Source organism: Nothoprocta perdicaria, unplaced genomic scaffold, assembly GCF_003342845.1.
Source record: "Nothoprocta perdicaria isolate Ctin4 unplaced genomic scaffold, notPer1 scaffold_128, whole genome shotgun sequence".
Lineage (NCBI taxonomy): Eukaryota > Metazoa > Chordata > Aves > Tinamiformes > Tinamidae > Nothoprocta > Nothoprocta perdicaria.
The window spans coordinates 2,068,834-2,082,298 of NW_020454405.1; the positions used below are offsets into that span (position 1 = coordinate 2,068,834).

The window sequence follows — 13,465 nt, forward strand, 5'->3', positions numbered from 1 at the left end:
TTCTTCTTTTTAAAGTATATATATGCGGCTTACGCGATGCAGCCCAGGCTGCAGTGTGTGATGTGCAGCACTCCTGCCTCTGCAACCAGACACTGCAATACCTTGCAGCCCTCGGCCGTTATTACACGGATCACAATTCCTGATGTCCACTTCAGTCGTGTGGCTAAGTGCACGTTTTGCTGCCACCCAACCAGTTTCACACATTTTGTTTTCTGAGTGGGTTCATAAGTGTGACTTAGGAATTCCTCGCCGCACGAGATGTGCCACGCAGCTCGGTGCTCTGCTTGCACATCTTCCCCCAAAGACAGCAATTTGTTGCAGCCTGGGGCAATTATTATATTGATTGGGCTACTTGACATGCAGTTTAATTTTCAGCTGGATCTCTTGGCCGTATGCACAGCTTGCTGTCAACCCAGGTCCTGTGGTAGTTCAGCGAGAGTGCTTCCAACCTGTAATTTATTCATTGTTTTAATGAAAATGGCCAGGCTGGTGARGCTCCCAGAGTTTCCAAATTCCAAAGAGAGGACGGAGGATGCAGCTGCATCTGAACAGAGCTGAGCTCTGCTGATCGCTCCCCATAGGGTTAAAATGCATACTCTTGATGCCTGTATACAGCTCTCTCAGCAAATGAGATTACTGAGAATAAACACACTTTAATCCTTTTAAGCGACTGAAAATATAAATAACATCTGTGATTCCCAGAGGTACATCAGTATTGGGTTCTCAGAACAAGTCATCACTTCAGTGTGGGACAATAGGCATATTCCTAGCGATGATGCAGAAATGCCCTGAAGAAATACATAGTGTCCAGTGGTGATAGTATTATATTTCTAGTGCTGCTTTTGTCTGCCTAGGCATTAATATGTAAGTGGAGAGAGACTCTGCATTGCTCAGATTGCTTTGCCTCCACAGATGCAGTCAGGCTGCTTCTGTATAGGATTTATCTGAACCAGCTCTTGGTCTTTATGGTCAAATTTTAGATAGATGAGAAAAAAATACCCAGAAATGGTAATCACCTACAGATTGAAGGACATTAGCTGCCCAATGCTGCAGTTCTTCAGTTTTGTTCAAAAGTGCAAGATCTTGCTGGGAAACAACATTTCCYAGTGTTACGGGAAATAACTCATTTTCACTAGTGTTATGTATTATATTTTAGTGTTTTTAAGTACAAAGCTTACTCCTTATGTAAAACATTAGATCCTGAGTATGTCTGCTAGTGATATTTACTACCTTTTTTTTTTTTTTTTTYYCCTCTTTACTCTCTCTCCCACTCATCACTGTGTCCAGGCTAGGCAGTTCATTAGCCTCTTCTTATTGTTTTAGAGAGGAGCTGACAAACTGTCCTCAGAACAAATACYAAAGACACTACTTGAGGGTTCTTTAGCAGGTGGTCATGTCTTTAAATGCTGATTTCTCCTCGCTGTTTCTGCCTTACTGTACATTCTTTTAGAGAGAAACAACTATCTCATCTCTGTAGCCAGGCTGAACTGGATTCCATGGGTGGAACCAAAAAGTAAGGGGCTGTAGTTTCACTTTCCTGTCATCACAATAAGTCCTAAACCTTGCTCAATGGCCCTCAGGTTACCTGAATGTATTTCATATTATATTGTTTTTGTCTGTTTAGTTAATCTGGTAATACAGTATTTCTTCAAAATAAAAGGGTTTTTTTTTGAGCTGTCTTTTTAAATGTTTGTGTGGTAGATAATTGTCAATGCGTGGTAGATAATTGTCAATCTGATAATTGTGATCACTCTGTTTTGCAGACTCCCTGTGATACCTGACATGAGGAAATATGTGAAATATGGCTGCATAGTGAGCATATGCACACCTCTGTGTGTGCACCCCATAGTGTCCTTGTGCCATTTGTCTGGGCTTTGCTCTTCTTGTAGATTTTTGTAGTTCCAGACTGGCCCATCTCGGAGGACAGCAGAGGGGCAGAGTGCTGCAGGCTTGTGTCTTAGCAGGCAGAGTATTGTGGAACATGAAAGGACAATGTTGTTGCCCCCAGCTGCTGCTCCTGCTGTCAGACTGCAACTTACACGATGACTTCCTTGGCCTCCTGTTCTCCCTGCAGCCCCCCTCCTGTCCCATTTGCTTATTTGTGTCTGAGGAGAGTACAAGAGCCAGCCTCACRCAGGGTAATGTGCAGGGGGTGGTTGTTCTACTTGACCCTTTGCATTGGTTTCCRGGGAGGAATGCTCCACATGCTCTCATTCCCATTCTTTGTATAACCAATCATGACTGCAGCCCTCAGTGATCATTAAAAAAAAAAAAATCCACTAACTCCTGGGACTAACCTGGTCACGCAACACCAGTTTTTATTAACAACGACTCAGCTGGATGATGTGCCTTGCATTGCTTCCATCCATCCTTTGTTTTCTAGCCCACGTTAGCAGGTGCTAGTTTATAGCGGTGAGAATAAAAGGAAACTTGGGAGATGGTCTTGAGTAAATTTAATCTCGGTCCAGCCCAGGTCTCAGGGTTCCCTTCAGTTGCTTCTAAACTCGTAGCAAGATACCTTAAGCATCTGCTAAGACATCCTCCTTAAACAGTTGAGGGCACCTTCCATCACCCCCGCCCTAAGAAGAATCTTGTTACCATGACATGGAAGGATATTATTCTAGTAACTAAGAGTAAAGAGATCATTACAACATGCACAACTAGATTAATCAGTTGATCAGATGACTGCTGTAAGCATGCCTTGAAAGAATGTCTTAATAGTCAGGGATTTACACAAATGCATGAATATAGGTGGTTAAGAACTGTTTAATGACTGTTGTTTTTCCTGCTGATTGTGGCAGGAGTATATATGAGCCCTTGCAGCATTATCTCAAGCAAGGGTTTGTCAGTAACCATGCACTCTGCCATCTCAAGGGAAGAAAATTTTCATCTTTTGCACTGCTACCACTTGTAATGTACCATCTCCTAAGAAGACCATACTTTTCTTGTTTTTTAGAATGAGTAGGAAAGCATGTGAACTACTGGAAATTCTTTAGTTTTTATAACTAGGAATGTTTTCAAATAGTCTTTATGCTTGTAAATCATCTGTGAATGTCTGCTGAGTGCATATGTTAAAGAGAAGTTTGGAGTCTTAAGAGTGCACTAGAGTGAAACCCGTCAAATATGTCAATATCCAGGCAGGAAATGTTAGGCTCACCTCCTGGGAGACTCTTTGCCCAGGGTGGTTTGAATGATTAATCTCTAAAAGGCCAAATCTTAAGGTCTTAGGATCTCTGATCCGTTCCTGATGACTATGATTTCCTCTTTCTCCCCCAGCTTGTTTGTGTCGTCTGTTAAAAYCTTTATTTCTTGGGCATTAGCAACATTTCCTTCCCTGGATCTAGTCTTTGGAAGATCTGCACTCTGGTGTCCATTCAAACTTGCTGTCTTGTCTCATGGAGATCTTGTTCAGTGTTTGACAGCCTCTGTGGCACAGTGCTTATCAATCCGCTCAGCCCATTCTCACGTGCCCGGCCACCTCTCTCAGGCAGCTTAACCCAAAGGTTGCTGAAACAGAGTGCTTTATCTCCTCCCATCGCTGATCATGACTTACTTGTCTTTCAGCTTCCTATTCTGGAATTCATTTTAGGGAATGAGTAAGAGGAAGAAGAGACTGATTCATAAGGATCTTTGAGATGAAGAAGCRGTGGGAAATGGAGACCCCTTTTTGAAAAAAAAGAGGTGAAAGGAATTGTGGCAAGAGAGAAGTATGATAACTTTTAGGATGGCAGACAATAAAGGCTTGGAGGAGTTAACAGAAAAAGAGAATGAATCTTCTTAACTTTGTGAAAATAGATACATCYAGGATGTATTAAGAATAGGAGGAGAGAAAAGGTGTTAATCACTTTTCTGTCATTTTATATTGCTTTATTTGGAACTGTAGATGGCCATTGAATCACTACAAACTCTCCCATGTCACACAGAAGCATCTGGAACTTTGTGATCATGACCTAGCATCCAGGGGAACCCTCAGACCCTGTCTGTTTGTCCAGAAGTGCTATGTAAGCAAGGGTTACTTTTGATTAACCCATTCTGCTTCCACGCTTTCCCCAAAGATACTACTTTGGTGTTGGGCAATAGCGTGTCCTGAGGTACATGACCTTTTAGGAGAGTGGTACCCTCTTGTGTGATCTGATTGGAGTGTGAGCTAATTGAAGCTGTTAAAAAACATGTACTCCTGTGACTGCCACAAAATCTGGTGCATAGCAACTGATGTCAAGGAGGAGGATAAATACTTGCCTAATATTTTGTGATTGTTTCTTCTAGTGTTTAAGATGGGAGGAGTAAATGCCTGCCCCTTATTGGGAGCAATCTATTTCATGTACAATGAAATACTGCCTTAGCACCATTCTGAGGGAGTTTGTTAACTTTGCAGCCAAGTCTTAGGAAAACTTAGTGAGCTGAGTAGGAAAAATGCATGTTATTACAGTGCCTATTGAGAGGAATAGGAGTTTAGCAGAATTAACAGTCATGGAGAAATATCAGAGTTAACAATCGCAAAACTATTTTGTTTTGTAAGCAAAATAATCATCTATCTCAATGTACAGTGCTACGACTTGGAGAGGTTCCCACACATGACAGTTTCTTCATATAGAATGACTCTAAGGAGCTGTCTTAAATTGAAGTATCAGTAGAAGTAGGTTTAGAGTAAATCAATAAAATGAATAGTAACAAATCAGTAGGATCAAATGTTACTCCCCAAAGACTTCTAAAGGAACTCAGATATGAAATTGCTGAACTCCAAACAGTGGTATGTAATCTATCATACAAATCAGCATCAGTGGCAGAGGAAGGTGGACAATGTGATGCCAATTAAAAGAAAAGACTCTATTTGGGGAAGCTSTAAGCAGAAGAGATTTTACCTGTATGTTATTGGAGCAAAAATGAGCATGGTACTTGGAAGCATCAGCTCAGCCTTCCCTAGCCTTTCATTCTTGCCCCTGCACCCATCACTGCCTTGTATTAGTGCAACTTTCTGGGGCATTCTGTTATCTTCCTCATTGAAACTAAGTCACAAAATGTCTAGTTTTAAGATGTATTAATTTTTGGATGCAGTTAATCAGTTAGTGGCACAAACTTTGCTTCTGACACAAGGGAGATGAGGACAGACGGAGAAATGGGCTCATCCCTTTGGTAGTTCTGCTTGCATGCAGTAGTTTGAATTACATGTCAGACTGCAGCCTAACCGTAGTTACAACATYGTGCTGGGAAAGTGAGTAGCATTACAATAAAAGTAAAATGCCAAAATATCATACTGAGGAAAAGCAAATATTGCTTTTGGAAGAAAATATTCAAGCCTTGTGTATCTTGTCGAGCTAACGATTCAAAGACTATGAGGATATATGTGATTTGGTGTGTCTGTATCTTGCATTTGGCAAGGCCCTTGCCAAAAATCCTTAAAGAAATTTGAAGAATCTTCTGATAAGAGGAAAGGTCCTTTGCAGGACTAATAATGGCTTAAGAGAGAGAAGAGAAAAGTTAGGGGTAAACTTTCAGCCTCTGAAGAGGAGAGAAGCTACCAGAATGAGCTGATCATGTTGAATGATTGAGAATCTCATGACGCATGAAGCCTTGGTTTTATCTTTGATGATCATGCAAGATTATGTTCTTATATGCCTAACTATCCCCACCTCTGATGGCTTATTTGAGCTGTCATGTTGTCCTGTCAGTGTTCGGATAAACATTGCTTGTTTGTCTGCATGTTGTGTTAGATCAGGAAGCTGATCTGACTCAAAGTAACCATATGAAGATAATAAAATGGGGCAGTGTGGGGCTGGGAACAAGGAGGTGGAAGCAGACTGCCCCTGAAAGCCAGCCCTGTGACTGAAAGGAAGGAATAGCAATTGTGTGATAAAATTGTGGATGAGATTTGATAAATGTCAAGTAATATATTCTCCAGCGTGGAGAAGGAAGTCCTTATTATATGTATCTAACGTAGGCGCTGAATCCTCTGCAGAAAACAGGTCTTTGGAGACCATGTGGATAGTTCTTGGAAGACATTGTTCAGCATTGGTCAAAAGGCAAGCAGTATTTGAGAAAATTAGGGAAGGAAAGAAGACAAGCAAGAACCAAAATTACACTGTTGTGTAACTATGTAGTATGGTATGTATAATACAATTCCTGCTATTCCAGCTCAGAAAGGTTTTAAGTAAACTAGAAGAGGTACAAAAAGGACATCAAGAATAATAGGAACTATAAATTAAATAGATCTAAGACTAAATAGTCTACAGTTATTCAGCATATAAAAGAGGTATGTATAAAGGAGGGATACGATATGCTSTATAAAACCATGAATTACATGGGGAACGGGGTTATGGAAAGGCTGTTCATTGTTTCTTATAGTGCAGGAAGTGTTTCACAACACAGTGACGTTACTGGGAATATTATGAATAAATATATTTTTTATATGATGCGTAATTAAACTATAATATTCATTGTGTGAAGATTTTGTGGAAGCCAACATTTGAAAGGCTGCAGAAAGAAATGGGATAAAAAAGAGAACTCCATCCCTCCAGTTCCCAATTTGGGAAGTCTCTCCAATATGAATTTGTAGAAGCTATGACAATATATGAACAAGAGAAGTCCATACTTGTCTTTTTCCTATGATTTTCATTCCTCCAGGCATCCTCTGTCGGCCTCTGCTAAAGACCTTGTTCTAGACCCAGACCTAGAGCCTGGGATTGAGGCAGTCAACACGTTCACTGGCTTCTACTCAGAAAGAAGGATCTTCTATCCCCCATTTGTCCTTCTATTCCTTGACATGTAGCCCCTTCTCTGCTAATGTGCTTGGTGTTGACCTTGCACCAAGTAAATTTAAGTGTCTTGGTAGGAAACCACTCTTTTCTTTTTCTTTGCCAGGATCATTTCCTGTCACATTAGTGAGCTGAATCAGCCTGCAGAAAGAATGTCACCTCTGGATTTCACTACAGACAGCGTGTCACACGCTGCAGTGCCTAAGCTAATAGGAAATGCCAGCATGGGGAATGTGCCTTAAATGCAGTTCCTGCTGGAGCTCAGGCACTTATTTCTGGGAAATGAGAACTCAAAGCCTAAAAAAATGTGGTTTTTCTTTTTCTTTTTTCACTCAGGCAATCTGTTTTTTAGGGCAATCTCTTGCAAGAGCAGAGTCCTGGGAGGCTGCTCTGCGATTGTTTCACCATTATATCCAGTGACTGGGAAAAAGTCTGGGAACCAGTCCCCCAGGAGTGTGACCCTGTCAATGGTGCTACAGGCGGGCACATTTGTCTGTTCAATTGCTTCCATGAATCTGGTATTCCTGCTATATTTTTCTAAAATCATCAAGGAGAACACTGAATGGTCTCATCATGTTGTCCTAGTGATCACATCTCTTTCTGTAAATGCTAGTGCTGTTTCTTCAGTTCATCAGTGATTACTTTTCATGATCTAGGCATGACTAGCAAGTGGAACTATTTCAAGGAGGGAAAGGGACTGAAACAGCCATCAGACAAAGACATGGTTTCAGTGTGCAGAAGCATCTAGGGGCCTTTTGGCACCTCGGGCACCTAAATAGGGTTTTGCTTTGTAAAAATGTTTATGTTATGTGCTAAAACAGTGTTAGTAAATGTTGTTTTTCCATTTCTGTCCCAGTCCAAGTTTTTTGTTTTGTTTTTTTTTTTGTCACCTGAGTGTGGCTGGACAGCATCTAATCTAGCTGATACAAATAATGTTCCCAGGTCAAAGGACTAGGAGTCATGTCCATAAAGGCAAAAATAAAAAATGGATCCTTGCACAGCGTTGGGACCAAAGATATATCGTGATAAGAGAGGTGTCATCTCAGATATACAAAGATGCCAGCTGGCTTAAGTGTAATACTAAGGAGGTTAAGCTTGGTCTACTCAAYGGCTGCAAGTTCATAAACCAAGTAGGGCAGGTCCCTTTTTCTTGCAGCTGATGTCATATCTTTCGGATGCAGACTAGAGCTTAGCTCTGTTAAGTATCCTAATGGTTAAGTATCCTAAATATTCTTATGATTGGTCTTCATGATCTTGAAGGTCTTTTCCAATCATAATKATTCTGGGATTCTATGAAGCTCATGAATTATAGAAATGTATGCAGTTATCTCAAAGCTACTGTTTCTGCTGGAGAAAAATGAGACCTGGTTTATAAGGGAGTTTCTTGTATTACAGCTATTGATTTGTTGTGGGGGTGGGGAGGGGAATTAGATCACATTTGGACATTCAAGCGTTTCTTTAAGTAGAAGACATTAGCCCATTAAGGAGTAGTGGCAGACTGTGTGTGGGTTGGCAGGTCAGTTAGCTGTGAGAGTAGAAACTGAGAATGGAAAACGGAAATATCAGCATTGCTGCTTTGCTTCTTCCACAGTATCCACATGTTCTGCTCCTTCGTCAGGAGCCACAGACCATGCAATCTTTCAGCAGCCTCCACCAAAGATGTCCCATCTCTCATTGCTGCTKACTCTTCCCTGTGTAGCACTGTTCTTCTTAAGGCTGTTTCTACCAAATCCTGACCTGAAGCCTTCTAGCACTGCAGGCCATTGAAAACCCAGACTTTCTCTTCATTACTCTGATTTTGTGTTCCTCTGGCACAACACAAGGATTCACCGCCCACCGAGATAAGTGAGGGTGTTTGTACAGTAATGGCTCCTGTCACGTGTGATATTAGCACTTTGATAGCTATTAAGTAGGAAGCTCAATTTCAGAATAGAACAAAGCCTCTTTCCCAAGAGCTGTCTCTCTTTAATGTTACAAAACTTGGAAACRATGCCCTGAAAGATTCCTTGGAAAGCAGTTTGCATGGGATGGGGGAGTTGTGTAAGAATGCTGAAAACATAYGACTGGATCTTGAAATACTTGCTGCATCTTTGAGTCCAAAAATACAGCTCACCCACTGTCTTCAGGGCTTGAATTCCAGTGCTTCCAGTGTTCAAAGTTGCTATAATACAATGCTTTTCTTGTGAGAGTAACATTTGCAGAGAAGAATAAAGAGCGTGTTCATTCCCCGCCCACAGCGGGGAAGGATGCATTCACTGACAGACCGAAGACCTGCATTTACTTTGAGGTCATGTATTAAAAATCTGAAAGAAATCTGCTCTTCAAAGCTGTTTTTCCCCACCCCCTGCCCTTGTAAACTAAATTTACTCTCGTGCTGTTAATTCCTCCTTCCCCCGCAATCCTTCTTAACATGCCCTCAGTTCAAACAGTTTTATAGTAGTATGGAAGAAGCAGCTTTGACCCTTTTTTTTTTTTTTTTTTTTTTTTTTTTTTCTGAGGAGAAGGAACAGGACTTTTCTTCATTACTGCAATTATAGTTACCTTTCCAAGCTACCTAAATACAGTTGGCTGCTGCTTTGAAAAGTTTTATTGTTTGGTGTGCTGACATGATTATCATCTTTCCCACCTTTCATGTTACCATTTTCTATAAATTCTTGTGCTTGGAGGTTACCTAGAGAAATAAAAGAACAAAATGGCACAGTGCAAGACCTACTTGTGAACRATTTCATGTACGTGGTTCCTGGTGAGGTTTTCTGCAGGTTCTTCGAATTGACCTTAATAACTGTGCAGCGCCTGAAATGCACTTCGCTACAGAATGCCTCTCCTTGCTATATGGTGAAATAAGCAGTGCTGCACAGGAATACCTGCCTGTCAGATAGGCAAAGTGTTGCTGGAATAGTGGTTGTGCAGCACAAATGGTGGGGTTGCAGATCAGCGAGAACTATGGTGTGTGACTGCTGTGCCCCACAGCAGCTTTGGTGGGACACATTTGATCTGCACCAAAGCTCGGTCCTAACTCCTTTTATTGGAACGTGCTCTGGGTGATGAGGTGCAATGGAGCTCAGCTCTGCTGTGCTCTAACCCTGGGTGCTGCTTCCTTGTCATTTAAGAGGAAGAAACGGGAGAGAGAGCGGCTGTGCCACAGTTACTTAAGGCGAGAATTTTTATGTGCTGGAAGGGATGTGCTGGTGATTCTGCTGTGGTTTGTGTAATCTCGCTAGTTTCTGATTTCGGTGGGCAAGTCAGACAATCTGCTGCTGAATTTAGGAATAGTTAGTTGTAGGAGGAGTGCTTTTATGTGATTTGAGGTGCCTGTCTAAAAAGACAATAATGGACCTGAATACTCTTGGCATGAATTCAGAAGCCCTGTGCATTAGCTGAAAGTTGTAAGCTCATAATGCAAGCTTTAAATTGCTGTAGCTTTTTTTAGTGGGAGAGGCTTGATCCAGTTTTGTATCTGTTGAGGACATRTAGCACCTTTTAGGATAGTCTTTGTGGTTGGCATTGGAGACAGTCCTGCATTTTTTTTCCAGTCAATTRTCATCTTTTCACAGATTGAAACAGGAGTAGAATTACACCACTTTGACAGCCAGTGTTTTTTCATGACTTTTGAAATATCAGTGTCAATTACCCACACGGAGTAGAGCTGATTCTGGCAGAAAGAGCTTTTCAGAATAGCATCAGTTACTGCAATAAAGTAAATTGCATGTCCCGTCTTTGAGACAAGGTGAAAAATGCCTAAGTGAGTTGTAGTTGTGGCAGCAGCTCACACAGCGGTCTCTTGAGTCGGGCTGAGAGGATGAGATGACCTTGTCTCAGTTCAGAAATGCTTGTGAGATCTTTCTGAAACCAAATTGTGTAAATGTCATGGCTGTTTWCAAGGACACTAGAGGCAAAAGAAAAATGGAGGAGGGAAAGGAGAGGAAAGAGAGAAATGGATCAGTGTAAATAAAGCAGCAGCATTGATGGATCTCATTTTGATGGAAGCTAATTATGGAAAACTTACATTTCCTTATGACAGTATTTGGTGTGAATTATGATTTTATTCTCTTGCTTTAACTTGAGCATTTCTGTTTCTTTATGTTTTTCTAAGCTCTGCATCCCTCCTCTTGCCTATAAGGCCTTATTGATTCAACAGTCAKCTTTTCCTTCAACTTCTTACATCCTCCAATTTTTAGGATATAGGGCTTGTTGGCTTATATCTAGGCACCACTGAAAATAGAAAAAGAAATCCAGATACTGTTTTTTTTTTTTTTTCCCTTCCCATTTGGAATTTTAGAGCGTCAGCATCAATACAATAATGAAAGCCTTGTTGGGTTTCATTCCCCATCCYACCGGTCAATATAAGCCTTATCAATGTGATTTTGTTTGTTGTTAATGCTAGTGCATCATAGGGAATACACAACCACAGGCCGGGAGCAGAATGCAAACAAGCAGCAGCAAAAAAACAGCCACAGACAAACAGCATTTGTTAAGTCCCTGATGTCACCCCCTTTTTTTTTTTTTTTTTTGCATTCAAATTCTCAAAGGAGCAAGGAGCTGCAATATTGTTTTGCAGGCCCTAAAGCAGGAAACCAGCAGTGATGGACAAATGAAAGCATGTAGACTATTAAGGTAACTACAGCTTCTCCTTCTACTGTTGTACTTGATTCAGCATCTCAGTTTAAAAGACTGGAAATTTGCTTAGGGATCAAGCTTAATGAAGTCTGATTTGGGAAGCCATAACCATGTGTGCGATTACAAAGAGGAATAAATCATTGATAACGATTTTCTAAAAGCATGTGGAAAACATGAAAATGCCATCAGCTTTCCAAGAAATACTGTCTTGACAAAYGGAGAGAATTTGGTTGCTCCTAGAAAGTACCATGTTCTCTGTCATGGAGATCTGGGAYGAGGAAGCTGGGAGCAGTGGGAGGAAGCAGGTCAGTGCTGGTGCTGCTTCTGACCCTGAGGATCCTGGGCAGGAATCGAGGCAGAGGGACCAGGAAAGTCTGTCACTAGCACTGATCAGGTTGATGGTTGTCAACTAGGATTTGGTTTGTGAGCTTTTGGGATACATGAGAGGAAYTGGTGAATTTGGCAAGCCTATTTTCAGGATGCTCTAGTGTTGCCTTTACCTTCAGTAGGAAATGTTTATCAAAACTAGGGATTTAGAGCAATCATTAAGTTACTTTGTTTTGGGCCAATGTTTTCAGAGGTGGAGAGGTGCTTGCCATGTTTGCTGTTACAGATTAACAGATTTTCTGAGGTTCAAAGCAAGGGACTGTTTTGACATTGTTCCACAACCATCATGTGGAGAAGTATCAGAAGCCCCCCATTTTGTGTTTCCCACTGTAAAGAAGGACAGCCTTTTATGGTCGGGTATCAAACTGGGCAAAAACCTGCAGCTTTTGTATTTATCTTAATGTTGTTTATAGTTTTTGAACTCTCTCATTTCAAAAGGGAACCCCCCCCCCGCCCCCCCGGCTAATCTGTGAATGCAGAGATGGCAGCTTTTGACTTGACTGTTCATGATTTATTTGCTCTTTAAAATTCAGACATAGACATGTGTGTGATGATTTATTCCTCCTTGTAATTGGATACGGTGATTAGATGAGCTTGCATATTGTACTTCATTGTCCTTCTTGGATGGCGACTGCTRTGTCTTTAAAACAGCAGATCCTTGTGGAATTAATTCCAGCTCCTATATGTTTATTGTAACTGGTGATGTATTTCTAAGAATTGTTTTAGAAAATTGCTTTAAAATATATGTTCTTATACAGGAAGTGTTTAGCTAGCTGAAGAATTATACTCAGCAGAGTCGTTTTTAATGTGCAGTGCTGCTTTTGCTCATAGGCACTCGCCAGTGAAATAAATACATGTTCTGTAACTGGTAAGAGGCAGTAGTCAAGTATTATGTCTGCAGAAGTCCCTGGCCAGACTGTACCTATGGACAGGTGAGGCAGGTGGTTTAAGGCGAGAATCGTTACATATACAATTCATTATTTTCTGTAGAAGAGCTAGGAATGATATGGAAAGGGCACTGCTTCTTAGTCAGAAAAATACGGAAGAACATGTTTTCATGATTGGCCCTAATGGCCAGCTTCAATGAGCAATGTAGTTCAATAAAGCAACTTGCTTGCAGAAACAGATGCAGCAGGATATTGAATTTTCATTTTGTCTATATTTTATGGGCATTCAGAAATCAAAGTTTCTGTGGTTGGTACTCTGCAAACTGAGTAAGTGGCTTTGCCTCTGCCCCAAGGAACTTGCAGGGCACAAGACGCAGGAGCTCGGTGTAGCAGAGAGGGAAATGTGATGAGAATAGCAGCAACAGGAAGCCTTGTGAGCGAAACCGGGGTACATGGACATGGTGCAGAATTTTAAATAAGGAGAAAATCTTAGTGATGMTAGTAGTCTCAGTCCTTGAGAGTCCTTTTTAAAATTATTTTTATTAAAAGATAGAGGCAGCTTCATGTTCTATGACTTCATCTCTTCTGGCTGGGTTATTAATGTCTAAAAAGATAGCTGTGCTTGTACTGCAGTCTTTACTTCAAGGGGCCAGTGAATGACCTCTCCCTTTCGTCTACAGATACATTTGCTGCCATTACTTGAAGGAACGTAGTATCTTTGAGCATTTGCTTTAGAACAGATTCAGTGGTTAGAGGGATAAGGGAGAACAAGACAGAGAGCTGGACAGACAGCGCAGTTGCATAAGCTGTAGTCCTTTAAAG

The 13,465-nt window shown here is 41.1% G+C and overlaps 1 protein-coding gene across 1 annotated transcript in view; it reads left to right on the top strand.

The window, feature by feature from the left end:
- Window positions 1–11,319: 11,319 nt before the first annotated feature.
- The window catches only part of LOC112942404 (rap guanine nucleotide exchange factor 5), a 50,813-nt gene continuing 48,667 nt past the window's right edge, over window positions 11,320–13,465 (top strand). Inside the window, exon 1 of the mRNA XM_026033332.1 lies at window positions 11,320–11,366. The gene's annotated coding sequence lies outside the window, so the exon portion shown is untranslated. The remainder of the gene's footprint in view (window positions 11,367–13,465) is intronic.